Source organism: Rattus norvegicus, chromosome 1, assembly GCF_021556685.1.
Source record: "Rattus norvegicus strain SHRSP/BbbUtx chromosome 1, alternate assembly SHRSP_T2T, whole genome shotgun sequence".
NCBI lineage: Eukaryota > Metazoa > Chordata > Mammalia > Rodentia > Muridae > Rattus > Rattus norvegicus.
Genome location: NC_141534.1, coordinates 232230939 through 232245905, shown reverse-complemented (window position 1 = coordinate 232245905; position 14967 = coordinate 232230939).

The window sequence follows — 14967 nt, the reverse complement described above, 5'->3', positions numbered from 1 at the left end:
GCTCATCATCCTAATTGAGGTGAAGTAATTGCGTTCTTGTTGTGGTTTTAATTTGCATCGATGACCTGCCTCTTACATGTACTTGTTGGCTGTGTGCATTCATTTGATGTCCACTCAAGTTTTTTGCCTGTGTTTTAAATTCATTATTCATTGGCTTTGTTACTAAATTATTTTTTCTACATATTAATTACTTGCCAGAGACTTAGGTTGTAAATATTTCTCACCGATTTTGTAAGTTATATCTTCATTCTATTAATTATGTTCTTTAGTGTGCAAAAGACTTTTAGTTTAACGCAACTCAATGCAAGTAATTTTTTGCTGTTGTTACCTGTGCTTTTGAGTTCTTGCCTAGGAAAAATAGTATTGTGAAGTGTTTTGCAATTTCTACTAATTTCATTGTTGTAAATCTTACATGCGAATTTTCAGCCCATCTCATGCGTGTTTGCGTGTGTGCAGGTGTGTGTGTGTCTGTCTGTCTGTCTGTCTAGAGGAAGAGGTTCTCAATACAAAATGGAGTTCTTGCTTCAAAGAGAATAATGCTAGTTTATTCTTAAGCCAACTATGGGGGAAATGGCTTAGGAATTGCAGATTGCACCAGAAGACATGTTTCACTGTGGGCATCATATGTGATCTTCTTAGTCATGTTGCTCCTCTAGCAAATATCAACTGGAAATTTTATTTGTTACAGAACAAAGTAAGTCATCAATCACACTGACGAAATATATTTATTATGAGCAAGTGGGGAAACTTCTGTAGGTCCCAGGCATTGTGCCTGATCACATTCTGAGCTTTTGCCTTGGTGCAAAGCTGGTGCTCCAGGGGAATTCATTTTAAAAGTTTTCATAGTCACAAGGATGTGAGTTCACACAAGTGTGGGCAATGATTAGCTCTTAAGGGGACTGAAATAGCTCAAGATCATTTGGCCTTGGTCTACAGCGCCATAACTTTCCATAATCAAATAATTCCTTTGGCCTTATAAAATCTCTAACCCAGGCATGGCTTTTGTGTTTTCTGGGAAGTTCAGTTTCTAGGACCTGTTTTACTTTTGTTTTACGAGGAAGGATCCAATTTTCGCTGGAACTGTTTGTTGGCAAGTCAGCCTTTTCTTCAGCTTTAATCCTTGGTGCTTCCATTGAGAGATGATCACATATAAGTGGACAGACTGACTCTTGTTTGCTATGCTCAATTCAGTGAGGCTGTCTGGGAAGGGCAGTACCACACTGGTTGCTGTCCCGAAGTTTTGTGATATATTTTCAAGTCAGATAAGTGATTTCCCCCCCCAGCTTTGTTATTTTTTCTTTCAGGATTGCTATTTCAGGGGTTGGGGGTGGGGAGAGTCTTTGTTTCACATGAACTTTAGCACTGTTTTTTTTTTTTCTGTTTCTGGGAAGAGCATTACCCATATTTGATAGGGATTACCTAAAACATGTAGATCATTTTGGACAATATGGACATTTTAATATTTATTCTTCTAATCTATGAGCATAGAAAGTAATCTTTTCATTTATTTATGCCCTCTTTTATTTCTCTCCCATGTGTTTGGTTTGGTTTGATCTTTGTTTGGGGACAGATGAAGAGCCTTGTGCGTGCTGAAGTTCTGAAGCCCTGCTTTACAGTTCTCTATGCACTAATCATTTACACTGTTGGTCACATTATTCCCAATTAAAATGTTTGTACCTATTTTAAATAGGATTAATTTTCTGATGAATTTTCAGATAGTGGCTTTTCTATACAGAACAGTAACAAAGTATTTCTAATTTTATCTATTTTATTCATGTGTATATGTAGTGTCGGTGTGAATATAGATACCCCCAACATCCCACGGAGGGGTCAGATGCTCTGGAACTAGAGTTACAGGCAGCATTGAGCTCCCCGATGCTAGTGCTGGGCACTGAACTCCAGGCCTCCGGAAGAACATCAGGTGCTCTTTTTTTTTTTTTCCTTTTCTTTTCTTTTTTTTTTTTTTTTTCGGAGCTGGGGACTGAACCCAGGGCCTTGTGCTTGCTAGGCAAACACTCTACCACTGAGCTAAATCCCCAACCCCCAACATCAGGTGCTCTTAACTGCTAAGTTCTCTCTCTACCCTTAAGGAAGGGATTTTTCAACAACCCACAGAATTTGTTTATTAGTCTGGATAGTTTTTGATGTAATCTAAATCTTTTCTATCTATGATCATGTTATCTACAAATAGGGACAATTTGACACCCTACATTCCTATCTGATGTCTCTATCTTAGCTAATGACTCTAGCCAGAACATCCAGTCCATTTAACATAGAAGTGGAAAAGGGGCAATCTTGTTTTGTTCCGTCTCACAGCAGAGAGCGTCAGTTTCTCCTGCTCGATATGTTATTAAGTATGGTCGGCAGAGATTTCCTAATCCTTCTCCCTCTACCTTGCCATGTCATTCCTTCTAGGTTTACCAATATGTTAACATATATGATAAAATTTAATAATCCTTTGTAATTCCTGTGGTTTCCGTTGTAATTGTTTTTTTCATTCCTGATTTGGGGCCTACTTTAGTTTATTGGGCTAGAGATTTAGTTTGGTTTGTTTTTTTGTTTTGTTGGCTTTGTTTTTGATCCAGGGTCCTATATAACACAGGTTGCCCATCAACTCATTACATAGCCTAGTCACTTCAACTTCTGGTTCCTATGTTCCTACCTCCAGGAGAGCTCAAAGAACATACCATGCCACTATGGCTGACTTATGTGGTATAGGCATCAAACTTAGGGCCTTATACATGCTAAGCAAGCGAGCTACATCCCCAACCCAGCATGTTGATTAAAAACAAAAACAAAAACAAAACAAAAACAAAAACAAAAACCAGTGTGATGTTGTAGTGCTATGTCCGAAGGATTACAAAGTTCCAAGCAAGTCTGACAGGACCCTGTCTCATTTCACATATTTTTGTTTTAAATGTCTATTTTATTTCATTTTATTCCAATCATGGACAGGGGTGTGGAGAGGCATATAAAGTCCTAAGTGAAGGGGGCCTTATTCACAAGGCCATGGCCATGTTAAGAACCCCAGTATCTCGGACCCATGGGAATGTCAAGTTATTCCCCAGGACAGTCTGGCAAATGACTTCCCCAGGTCAGGCTCAAGAGAATGTCAAAGCCTTCCCATGGCGACATGTGGATGTTGACAGTGTATATAGAAAATATCAGCTGCAGCTTCCTCCTCTCCAGTGTTTATACCCTGAGACTGTCCCCCATTAGAGACTTCCTACCAACGTTAGCTAAACCTACCTACCTCCTTACCGAGCTGTAACCAACAAACTCAACCCCTCCATTCAGATGTACGAAATACATGCGTTGAGTATCCTGGCTGCTGCTAATATGACTTTATCAGAGCGTATAACTTACTTGATCCCAGCTTTTCTGTATGGGTGGCTACATATGTCTGTCATTTCCTTATTCCCTGTCACCCAGTTAGGTCTATCCCAAGCTGTTCCAGTCATAGCACAAATGTTAGGAATGGCTAACAGAAAAGTCATATACCTTCCTTCCAAGTTTGAAACTGTGGCATAGACGTGAGAAAATATGTTTTAGTTCTGCAACCCAATGAAGTTCCCCATTGACTACGCATACACTCATGTGTATTCATAAGCATTAGCCTCATAAGAATTCAGCTTCATGATCCATCTAAAAGGAGTCTGCAAAGCAAGTGTGTTCATCTAGCAACATAAGTAACAGCATGCCGCCTTACAGCCAGCAAGCCTAAGAACATCGGGAGCATAGGTACCACTGACTAGGCTTCCGTGCCTAATGGAAAGGGACAATGGCTGCACACATCTGTAACCCAGCACTTGGCAAGTGAAAGCAGGAAGATCACGAGCTCAGAGTCATCTTCAGTTATGTAGTAAGGCCTGTGCCAATGTGACCTATGTAAGATAGAATCTCAAAAACAAAGAAGCAGAACAAGCTAAAAATACACCGTGAATGGTTCCAATGGACCCTGTGTTTAAACAAGGGGGTGTGTATCCCTGTCTGTAGATTAAAGTTTACACTGAATGTGGCATTCTTGGCCTCATTTATGACCCCAAATCTCCACCTTCAGCTTCATTTTTCCCTTCTTCCTTGCCTTGGGAACTCTAGCTGTACTAAATTTGACTAAGCAAACTGCTACATCATGACTGAGCATCACGCCCATGGTGCAGTGTACCTCGTAACCCTCAGAGATGATTCCTTTTGCAGTATTTGATGACCAACACAGAGACCCACAGAGACCCACAGAGACCCACAGAGACCAGTACAGAGAACAGGAGACTTTGGAATAATCAGTCCAAATCTAAACTCTATATCATGCCCGCTCTCTCTAAGTCTCGGGGATCATTGCAGAAGAAAGGGTGAAGGATTGGAAGAGCCAGAGATGGTGGATGACTACAAGGGAACAATGTCTTCTGGTCATAGCAGGCCAGCTGCACCTTTGAGTTCACAGCGGGAGTGACAGCACGCCCAAGAACTGCACAAGCTCAAGCCAGATAAAATTCCAACATAGAAAGGAGAGGGGGTCACGAAGCACTACCCAGGTGAGGAGTCACTGGTGATTGATAGCTGTGGGGAGAGGGAAAGCCGGTTTTCTTTCAGGGTGAGGACCCAGGACAGGTGACCATGTTCAGCAAAAGGCTACACATCCAAGAATATAAAAGCAGTACAAACTACTTGATGGGTTCAAAAAGTAAAAAAGACAACCAGGACATAAATTTAGGGGGCTAGAGAATGGGGGGTGTGGATGTAAGAGGAGTTGGGGGACGGGTGAATATGATCAAAACACACTGTGCAAAATCCTCAACAAACTAACAAAAAGACGGAGAAAATAAAATCTACTCTGCCATGCAATCCTCTTCCAGCTCACATTACTTCTGCCTGAAAAACCGCTCCTCCTCATTCTTCCAGTTTTTGCTTAAAGGTCGCTTCCTCTTTGAAGGCATTCCCTCGGTAGTATTAATCCCACCATCTGTGAGCACACAGCATTTTATGTAACTCAGTCCTTCTGGGATGGATTACCTCCAAAGCACACCAACTGCCTGTGATTGTGGGGCAGTGAGGGGCTCTGCGCAGCCCCTCACCCCCATCCTAAGAAGCACATGGAGGAGAGAGAGACAAGAGACAGGACTGCAGACGCCGCTGCAGGAGAAATGGGATACTGTGGGAGTCCACAGCCCTGTGACAACTACCCAAGGATATAATCCAGTGTAAAGCTGAAGCCTGAGACAAGAAGAAAAAAATCAAAAAGCAAGCATGGGGACAAACGTGGCGTGCATGTAAATAAACTGATGACTCACTGATGACTGCTTTCCATAGTCACGATACTTCATCTGACAACATCAATGGAGAGTCTCTGCAAAGTGCGTTTGTGTCTAATGCATTCTCCTATGGCCAGGTTGCGCTTCACTATTCTCTAGGGATGCTATTCAAGTTGGCATTATGTAATATTGTTGTATCAATATTTATAGTTTATAATATTTATAACTGTATATATAATATATAACTGTATATAACTGTAATATTTATAATATTATAATATATTAAATATTTTTTCTTTTTTTTTCGGAGCTGGGGACTGAACCCAGGGCCTTGTGCTTCCTAGGCAAGCGCAATATATTAAATATTATAACATTTTTAATAATATAAATATAACTGTAGTAATTTTTATAGGTTGATTGAATCATTCTATATAATTTTATGGATAGAAGGAACGCAGACAATATTTTACTTCTCAATAGCACTCGAGGGTTTCATAACCAGTATTAGAAATTAATTTAACCCTTACCCATTTTCATAATTACTACTGTCTACCCTCTTCGTATTTTATCCTCTGCTTTTCTTGTTTCTAACACTATTGTGCGTTAGACAGATTGATTTCTTTTTTCCCAATATAGAAATTATGCAACTGATTTTATTCTTAGAATATACCCTTAGCTTTGTAATAAACTGGCAGAGTCAGATTAGTCACATCTTCTCTTCTGAAAAGGGCAGGGCCTTTAGCATGCTGTAAGTTCCTCCACACCTCTTCCTCGTGACTGCCCTGCTATTGTGGAGTATTTTGTTTCCAGTTTCCCTTGAACCATAATTAGCTCCGCCATCGTCTCTGTTCCTTCTCCTCAGCATTCTTTTACTTCATTGCTTCACCCTGAAGTCACTTTCCTTCCTACTCAGGAGTGAGCCGTCCTCACAGCGAGGTAGCGTGCCATTCTCAAGCATCAGCACGCAGGGTCCCCGATTGATGACTCAGCATCCAATGATAACTGTAGCTGCCTCTCCATCTGTCTGCGATGTGAATAACCAAGCCCAGGCCCTTGCAAATGTTAGAAATGTGCTTGGCATTGTATCCCCGGTGTGTTACAGGATCTAAGCACCATGCCTGCTCCAAGGAATCAAGAGAGCTGAGATCCCTAGAAAGCATAGCAGCTGGGCGTGGACTTTTTCTTATTACGTTCCCAAGACTCTGAGAACTTCCTGCCCGGATGGCAAATGCTCTGGAAAGACTCTGGGTAAAGTTTTCTGGTTCCCATGGAGAGTCATCTCCTCATTACTACTTGGTAGTGGTTCCGTCCTACTTTCTAGTGTGCACAATGTTTCCTTTGCTCATTCTGAGGTCAGCTCTGTGAAAATGGGAGAACATATGTTAATATTAAAAATATCATAGCTAATAAATCTAGGCCCTAGACCGAACAATAGAAGGGTTGTTGAGAAGAAAAGTGATTTTTTTAATTCAGTACATTCACTGCCTTAATTTGACATGTAAACTATATATAAAATTAAATGTAATAAAAGTATTTGAATTATAATGATTGTCAAATTAAGATTACCTCATTATGGATTAAGTTACTCCTCTATGGTCTAAATCATACCTTGGACTACGATTAACTCTGACCTGGGACAAATCACTGTTCTTTTACTAGAAAATTTTTCTTTTATACAGTAGATTGGTATCGGTTGCACAGTGATTTCCTTCCAAAGACTTTAGCTCAGGAAAGGGAGAAGGGTTTGCCAAAACAGTGGCGTTGCCCTTGAGATCTGACTGGGTGTCCTCCACTAGCTGACATCATCAGGATATCATCTTAACCATCTATACACTTTGCCACGTGATGAGGCTGGCACTCTACTTCTTCCCTTCTCCAACCCAGTGGGGAACACTTGAAAAGCATCAGATGTCCATGAGGAACATTCTTACAGAATCACAACAGAGTATCTTCTAAACAGTCAAAGTTATAAGGAAACAAAATAAATTTAAAAATAATGCAGAGGAAAGCCTGACAAATTATTATAATCGAGAGACTCCTACATGAGTAAGAAGTTAGATGTAGTTTCTTAGATGGAATCTAAGCAAAAGTCCATGAAACGCAGATAACGGGGCAGCCGATTGGGCAGTAGGTAGAGCACTTGTCTGGCGTGTGTGAGGCTCCGGGTTCCACTCCCAGAACTACACACATCAATGTGCTGGCACCACAGGCTGTTAATCCCAGCAGGGGTACTTCTAAGGGGTCCAGGAGCTGCCCTGTGCCTTCCATCACGTAAGAATGCAGTGAAGAGCTGCTTGCTGTCTATGTGCGCTGATGTGGATAATCCATCAGTACTTTGAGCTCAGACTTCCCAATCTCAGAACTCTGAGAAATAAGCTTCTCCCCCACTTAAGTTACCCAGTGCATTGTATCATATTATAGGAGCTCCTATAAATGGAGGCAGACTAGACCCTAGCAGAACTACCCTGTGTATAATTGATTATTTGTTTTATTTGAAATCTATTTTTAATTGTTGTATGTTTGTGTGTATGTCTGTGTGTGGGTATGTGAATGCATTGCCCATGGAGACCAAACAGGGCACTGGATCTCTCAGGGGCTGGAGTTACAGGACACTCAAGCCTCCCAGTGGTACTGGGAATTGAACTCAGGCCCTCTGTCAGAGCAGTACACTCTCTCAGTGTCTGAGTCATGCCTCCTCTGACTTGATTTTGAAGTATTTGAAACTGTTCTTCTCTGTCTCAATGTCCCAATGATATTCTCCTATATTATTTCCTGAAAGGCTTACAGTTATAAATTTAATCTATATGGAGGCTATTTTTCCTCTGTGGTTTGAGACAAGGATTCATTTGTAAGAACCCAGTTGTTCTTACATCATTTACTGAACTGATCCACTCATTCACAAGGTCTTCCTCCTTACATCTGAAGGTTCTGTGAAACCTTTACTAGATAAGTTGTTTGTGTGAACACACACCACAGTTTTAACCCAAGATGCGAATACAATCCATCTAGAATATAGACTATTTCAGCTATAAACCTATGGATCTGGTGGAAATGGCACATAAACTTTACTTTAAGAAACAGGATACTGCACTGGGGCAATTTTTCTGAACAAAACACCAATGGTTTATGCTCTAACATCAAGAATTGACAAATGGGACCTCATAAAACTGCAATGCTTCTGTAAGGCAAAGTACACTGTCAATAAGAAAAAATGACAACCAACAGATTGGGAAAAGATCTTTACCAATCCTATATCTGATAGAGGGCTAATATCCAATATATACAAAGAACTCAATAAGTTAGACTCCAGAGAACCAAATAACCCTATTAAAAATGGGGTACAGAGCTAAACAAAGAATTCTCAGCTGAGGAATATGGAATGTCTAAGAAGTACCTAAAGAAATGTTCAACATCCTTAGTCATCAGGGAAATGCAAATCAAAACAACCCTGAGATTCCACCTCATACCAGTCAAAATAGCTAAGATCAAAAACTCAGGTGACAGCAGATGCTGGCAAGGATGTGGAGAAAGAGGAACACTCTTTCATTGTTGGTGGGATTGCAGACAACCATTCTGGAAATCAGTCTGGAGGTTCCTCAGAAAATTGGACATTGAACTACCTGAGGACCCAGCTATACCTCTCCTGGGCATATACCCAAAAGATGCCCCAACATATAACAAACACATGTGCTCCACTATGTTCATAGCAGCCTTATTTATAATAGCCAGAAGCTGGAGAGAACCCAGATGTCCTTCAACAGAGGAATGGATACAGAAAATGTGGTACATCTACACAATGGAATATTACTCAGCTATCAAAAACAATGACTTCATGAAATTCATAAGCAAATGGATGGAACTAGAAAATATCATGCTGAGTGAGGTAACCCAATCACAGAAAAACATACATGGTATGCACTCATTGATAAGTGGATATTAGCCCAAAAGCTTGAATTACCCAAGACACAATCCACAGACCACATGAAGGTCAAGAAGGATAACCAAAGTGCAGATGCTTCACTCCTTCTTAAAAGGGGGAACAAAAATATTCATAGGAGAGGATATGGAGGAAAAGTTTGGAGCAGAGAATTAAGGAACAGCCATTCAAAGCCTGCCCCACATGTGGACCATATATATACAGCTACCAAAACTAGATAAGATTGATGAAGCTAAGAAGTGCAGGCTGACAGGAACCAGATATAGCTCTCCTGAGAGACACAGCCAGAGCATGACAAATACAGAGGTCAATGCCAGCAGCAAAGCATTGAACTGAGAACAGGACCCCTGTTGGAGGAATTAGAGGAAGGATTGAAAGAGCTGAAGGGGCTTGAAACCCCATAAGAACAACAATGCCAACCAACCAGAGCTCCCAGGGACTAAGCCACTACCCAAAGACTATACATGGACTGACCCACAGCTCCAGCTGCTTATGTAGCAAAGAATGGCCTTATTGGGCACCAATGGAAGGAGAACCCGTTGGCCCTGCCAAGGTTGGACCCCCAGTGTAGGGGAATTTCAGAAGGGGGCAGGAAAGAGGAGGTGGATGGGGAGGGGAACAACCTTATAGAAGAAGGGGAAAGGTATAGGATAGGAGGCTTATGTCCAGGAAACTGGGAAAAAGAATAACATTTGAAATTTAAGTAAAATAAATAACCAATAAAAAATAGCTTAGGAAAGTTCAAATAATATGAGAAAAAGAAAGAAAGAAACATGATACTGGGTCTATGAGATGACTCAGCCAGGAAAGCACTTAATATGCCAACATGAAGAGACCAGTTAGGATCCTCAGTGCTTGTGTAAACACTGGAAGGCCCAGTGTCACCCAGGAAGCAGAGACGAGACCCCTGGAGCTAACTAAGGTTAAATAGACAACTTCAGAGAGCTATGGGTTCAAGTGAAAGACCCAAGATAATTAGCGATAAAGAAGACACCTGACATCAACCTCTGTCATACACACGAGCACACACATGTGTGTGCATACCCGCATATGCAAACACACATACACATGCACATACCACATGCTGGGAAGAAACATCATCCCAGGCATTGGTAAACACTCTGCACTAAGAGTCCGGAGGAAAGTATTCTAGACTACAGAGATCAGAGATCGTTCCCCTTCGCAGCCCATTCTCTCCTATGCGGTGCCTGGCAATTTACTACCCCCTAGTCAACAGCTCATTTCTAGATGATTTGACTCATAGAAATCTAACCAAAGAGGTTAAACCAGCCTTCGCTCTAAACTTAGAACCTCACACTAAGTGGGTGGGTATATCTGAACAGGTAACTTTAGCATAGTAATTAACAACAGACTTGACTCTGCCCTTAAAACAGGACTCCCACACACAACAGTATACCCTGACCTCTGTGTTCCTCAACAAGCTAATGATATTGGAATAAGAAATAAATTGTTAGACATATGACCAACACACACACACACACACACACACACACACACACACACACACACACACAGAGGTTGGTGATCACAGGAGGCAGAATTTGCTCTTAAAAGACTCCTGTCACACTCTGCAAACTCCGAAATTAAACAATTAGTCCACTGGCTCCCACTTGCTAATTTAAAAGTAAAAATAACACCTACGAAGAAACTCCTTTTGCTAGAAAGGACTGACTCATTTGGGCCCCCAGGTGACAAAAAGCATGGTACTATCCTGGCACAAAGATAAAGTAATGAAGGTATATGTTACTGTCACCTTTTACCGTGTCCTTTTCCAGACATACAAAAGGTATTTGAAAGTCTCTAGTCACTGTCCTAAACGTTTAGTCACCTCGGATTCTGGGAACAGCAAATCCTTGTGATCGCCCTTGTGCCGGAGGAAAGGTCTCATGCAGACCAGCTTGCCCCACAAGCAGTGGTTTCTTCCTACTACCTTTCAAACCTAATGAGATAATGCTCAACCAGACCACACCTTGACCAAGCTTGGTAATGTCCCCCACAGCCCAGTTCTTCCTTCTTCTATCTAAAGTTCATTCCAGTGGCTGCCCGAGACCCTAAACCTTGTGTTGCCAACACAGCCTTGTTGATTTCAATCCTGTCCTGAGATTCGTTGTTATTTTTAGTTATGTGCATGTGAGCATGTGCACCTGAGTGCCGGTGCCTGCAGAGGCGGACGAGGGTGTCAGGATGCCTGCAGCTGGAGCTACAGCAGTTGTGAGTCCTCTCTACCCACATCACACATCACATGGGTGCTGGGAACCCAATTTGAGTCCTCTGCAAGAGCAGCAGGTAGCTTTAACCTAAGCCATGTCTATAGCCCCTCTATTTGCTTTCTTTGGGGCAAGTGGGACCCCATACTGTGGAACACCCTCCCTCTCCCCAGCAAAAGCTAAGAGTCATTGTTCTTTCGGTCATTCTTTACGCCCAATATTATGATTGGCTGGGGAGATGGCTCTGTGGGCAAAACACTTGCTGTGGAAGGATAGAGACCAGAGATTTGGTCCCCAGAACCCATGTTTAACTGAGCAGATTGAAGTCTGCAATTTGAATGCTTCTAAAATGAGATGGGAGGCAGAGACAGGATAATCCCTGGAATCTTGCAGACCAAGTAGCTTGGAGTACACACCACAATTTCAAACAACAAAAAGATCCTTTCTCAAAAAAGTTGAGAGGAAATAAACAATATGGAAGCTGTCTACTGATCTCTACCACAGCACACCACACACACACACACCACACACCACACACATACACATGCAAATACCCCACACACATATACACACATATATGCACCGCACACACACTTACACATGCATACATACACACACACATGCACATGCACAAATATAAAAACATATACACCATACCATACATACCACACACATACATACCACACACATACATATCACACACACACATATCACACACACACACACACACACACACCTTATACACAAACACATCACACACATGTGAGGGCAGTTGGGAGGGAGGGAGATAGGGGAGAAGGAGAGAAAGAGAGAATATGAAAGAGTTAAAAGTTATTATCTTTTAACTCTTCAATTGGCTTGCTCTGTGTTACCCAAAGTGGCCAAGTGAAAGCAAGTAATCCTGTGTCATTTCCATCATGTAGGACACAACAACATATGCATTGAAGGGATCACTGAGAAGATCACTATCTAACATAGTTATCCAGAGACTTTGGGCTCAGTTCTTTTTACACTACATCGTTAATTGAATTAACAGCAAGCTGTTTCAAAGAATTTACAAGAGATGGAAAGCACAGATCATCAGTAAAGCAAACTCTCCTCTGGGATCATGTCATGTTTGTAACTGATCTCCCTCCACCCATGGGTAAAGTGAACAGGAGGTCCCTGGTTCTGCTGAGTCTCATCTTGCCTGTGTAGCATTTCTGCACTTGGATCCTTACTTAGCCTTATGTGTGTGTCTCCAAAGTGATGCTGCAACAGGGGAAAGATATAATTGCCAAATCTCTTCCTTTTAGCTATTGAAATATGGTGAGCTACAGACATGAAAGACACAACAAAGAAGACTTCCAGAAATATAACTAGGCAAATATGCTTGCTTGTGGCTAAATCCCTGGGCTCAAATTCAAAAGGAGTACACGCTTCAGAGCCTCACGGTGTTACTTGTCTGGTCTGTGTTCTGGGAACATTACCTAAAACAGGAGGAAAGCCGGCTATTATCTATACACGCCTGGCCAACAGAAAGGACTCCTTTCAAAGCCAAGTACTCACTTCCTGTTGCTGAGATTGACGCAATTACTCAGTGACTCATTCTGTAAGTCGTGGCTCTTCCACAATTATAATTCTCTCCACACTGAGATGGCTACACTTTTCACATTTAGGTCAGAACGTGGGTGGGTAAAATTGCCTTACAAATCAACCAGAGTTAGATCGTTAAAACCTTCAGGTACGCATTCTTTTTAGCACAGTAGGTACTGTGGCAGACATTTAAATGAAATTATTGCCCAAATGAGAATGCATTTGAGACACGAAACCTACTTCTGAATTAGGTTAGCAAGGACTCAAGATCCTCAGTGTTGAACAGGGAACTCATAAACAGGATGAGGAGTTACAGGAGGTCTGGGGATTCAGTCTTGCCAATAACACACACACACACACACACACACACACACACACACACACACACACACCTTGGAACCTTGAGCAGAGAGCAAGAGGTGTTGGTGTAATGTGTGTCCATAAAGAAATGTGCAGAAACATGGGCAGGTTTGTTACCAACAGCATTGCTTCCAAGTCTACAATTCAGCTTCAGATTGTTATGTAAAAGCCAGCTCAAAACCACTCTGCTGTGTACTTGTGACTTTTCTCCTTGGGTAGGGAGTGAAAACATGGGTGGTTGAAAAGCTGAGGCTACTAGCCAAAAGTTGTTGTGTGGTTCCTAACCTTACTAATGCTACAACCCTTTAAGACAGTTCCTCATATTGTAGTAATACCCAACCATGAAACTATTTCCCTGGCTACTTCATAACTGTAATTTTGCTTTTGTTGTGAGTCATAGTGTAAATATCCATATTTTTCAAATGGTCTTAGGCAACCCCTGTGAACGGGTTGTCTGACTCTAAAGGGGTCGGCGGGTCCCATAGGTTGAGAAACCTGCTTCATGGTCAAGGGGGTTGGAAGAGACAGACTATTAGCTGGACTCAAGTTTCCCCTCAGGAGAATATCAAGAGCAGAACCCTATACAGCCCAACTGTAAAGTGGGTGTGGCCACTTTTTCACTGACGAAGAGTCATTTCCACATTTCAGAGTTCTGCTCTGTAACACCTGGGTCACTGAGCTTCTGCACCCTCGCAACCACCAGCAAAAATGCAATCCTCCTGTGGGTGTTCAAAGTGGTCCCCTAGGCAGGTGCTGCCTGACTCCAGGTGCTGTTGCCCAGAAACAAGACAGGGGCTGAGGCCTAGCGGCACCGGGCAATCTCAACATGCCCTCCGCCATCTTGGAAATGTGTTTAAAAACTGAGTTCCTAATTTGTTAACTGTTATAGAATACTAAAGAATTTACAAGTACGTGAAGCCCACCAGGTGTTTCAGATTGCCAGCTGTCGTGAACCAAGGCCACTTTCATTCAATACCTCCTATAATTACACAATGTGTTTATAGTCCTCCTTGATACCATTAAATTGCCTTTACTGGCATCAGACCAAAGTTGCTCTCCAAAATATCCATCATATCTGTAGCAAATAATTACCAAGTATTTCACTGCCTCCACCTATAACAGCTAAGAGCTATCTTCCTTCAAAGGTATATGTAGTATGTGTATATATGTATGTGTTTGTGTGTATGTATATATGCATTTTATATAAAATATTTTATTTAAAAAGTATTCTATATACTTAATACACATATATACATATATGTGTATGTAATATATATACATATATATAAAGTAATCAAAAAGATTTCTCTTCTCATGAGCCTTCGTTTACATCGGAACTTTCTTCTTTCCCATGTAGGGAGCTACTACTGACTCTCCCTACCTTCTGATACTAGTCCTCCTTCAGAAGCCTTCTTAGTCTAGGTGTCTCCCCCAGTAAGTAGGTGCTGATGGGCCAACACAAGAGAAACTTTGAGTATGCCCACGCAGGATCCACCCTTTCCTCGACAAGATCAATGTCCTTATCCCCAGTCACCTCCTGCCAACGTCCATGGAGGTCATGGAGTGGAAGGCATTGGCTCACAAAGCAAACGCTTGTCTCTGATCATTTGTCCAGCTT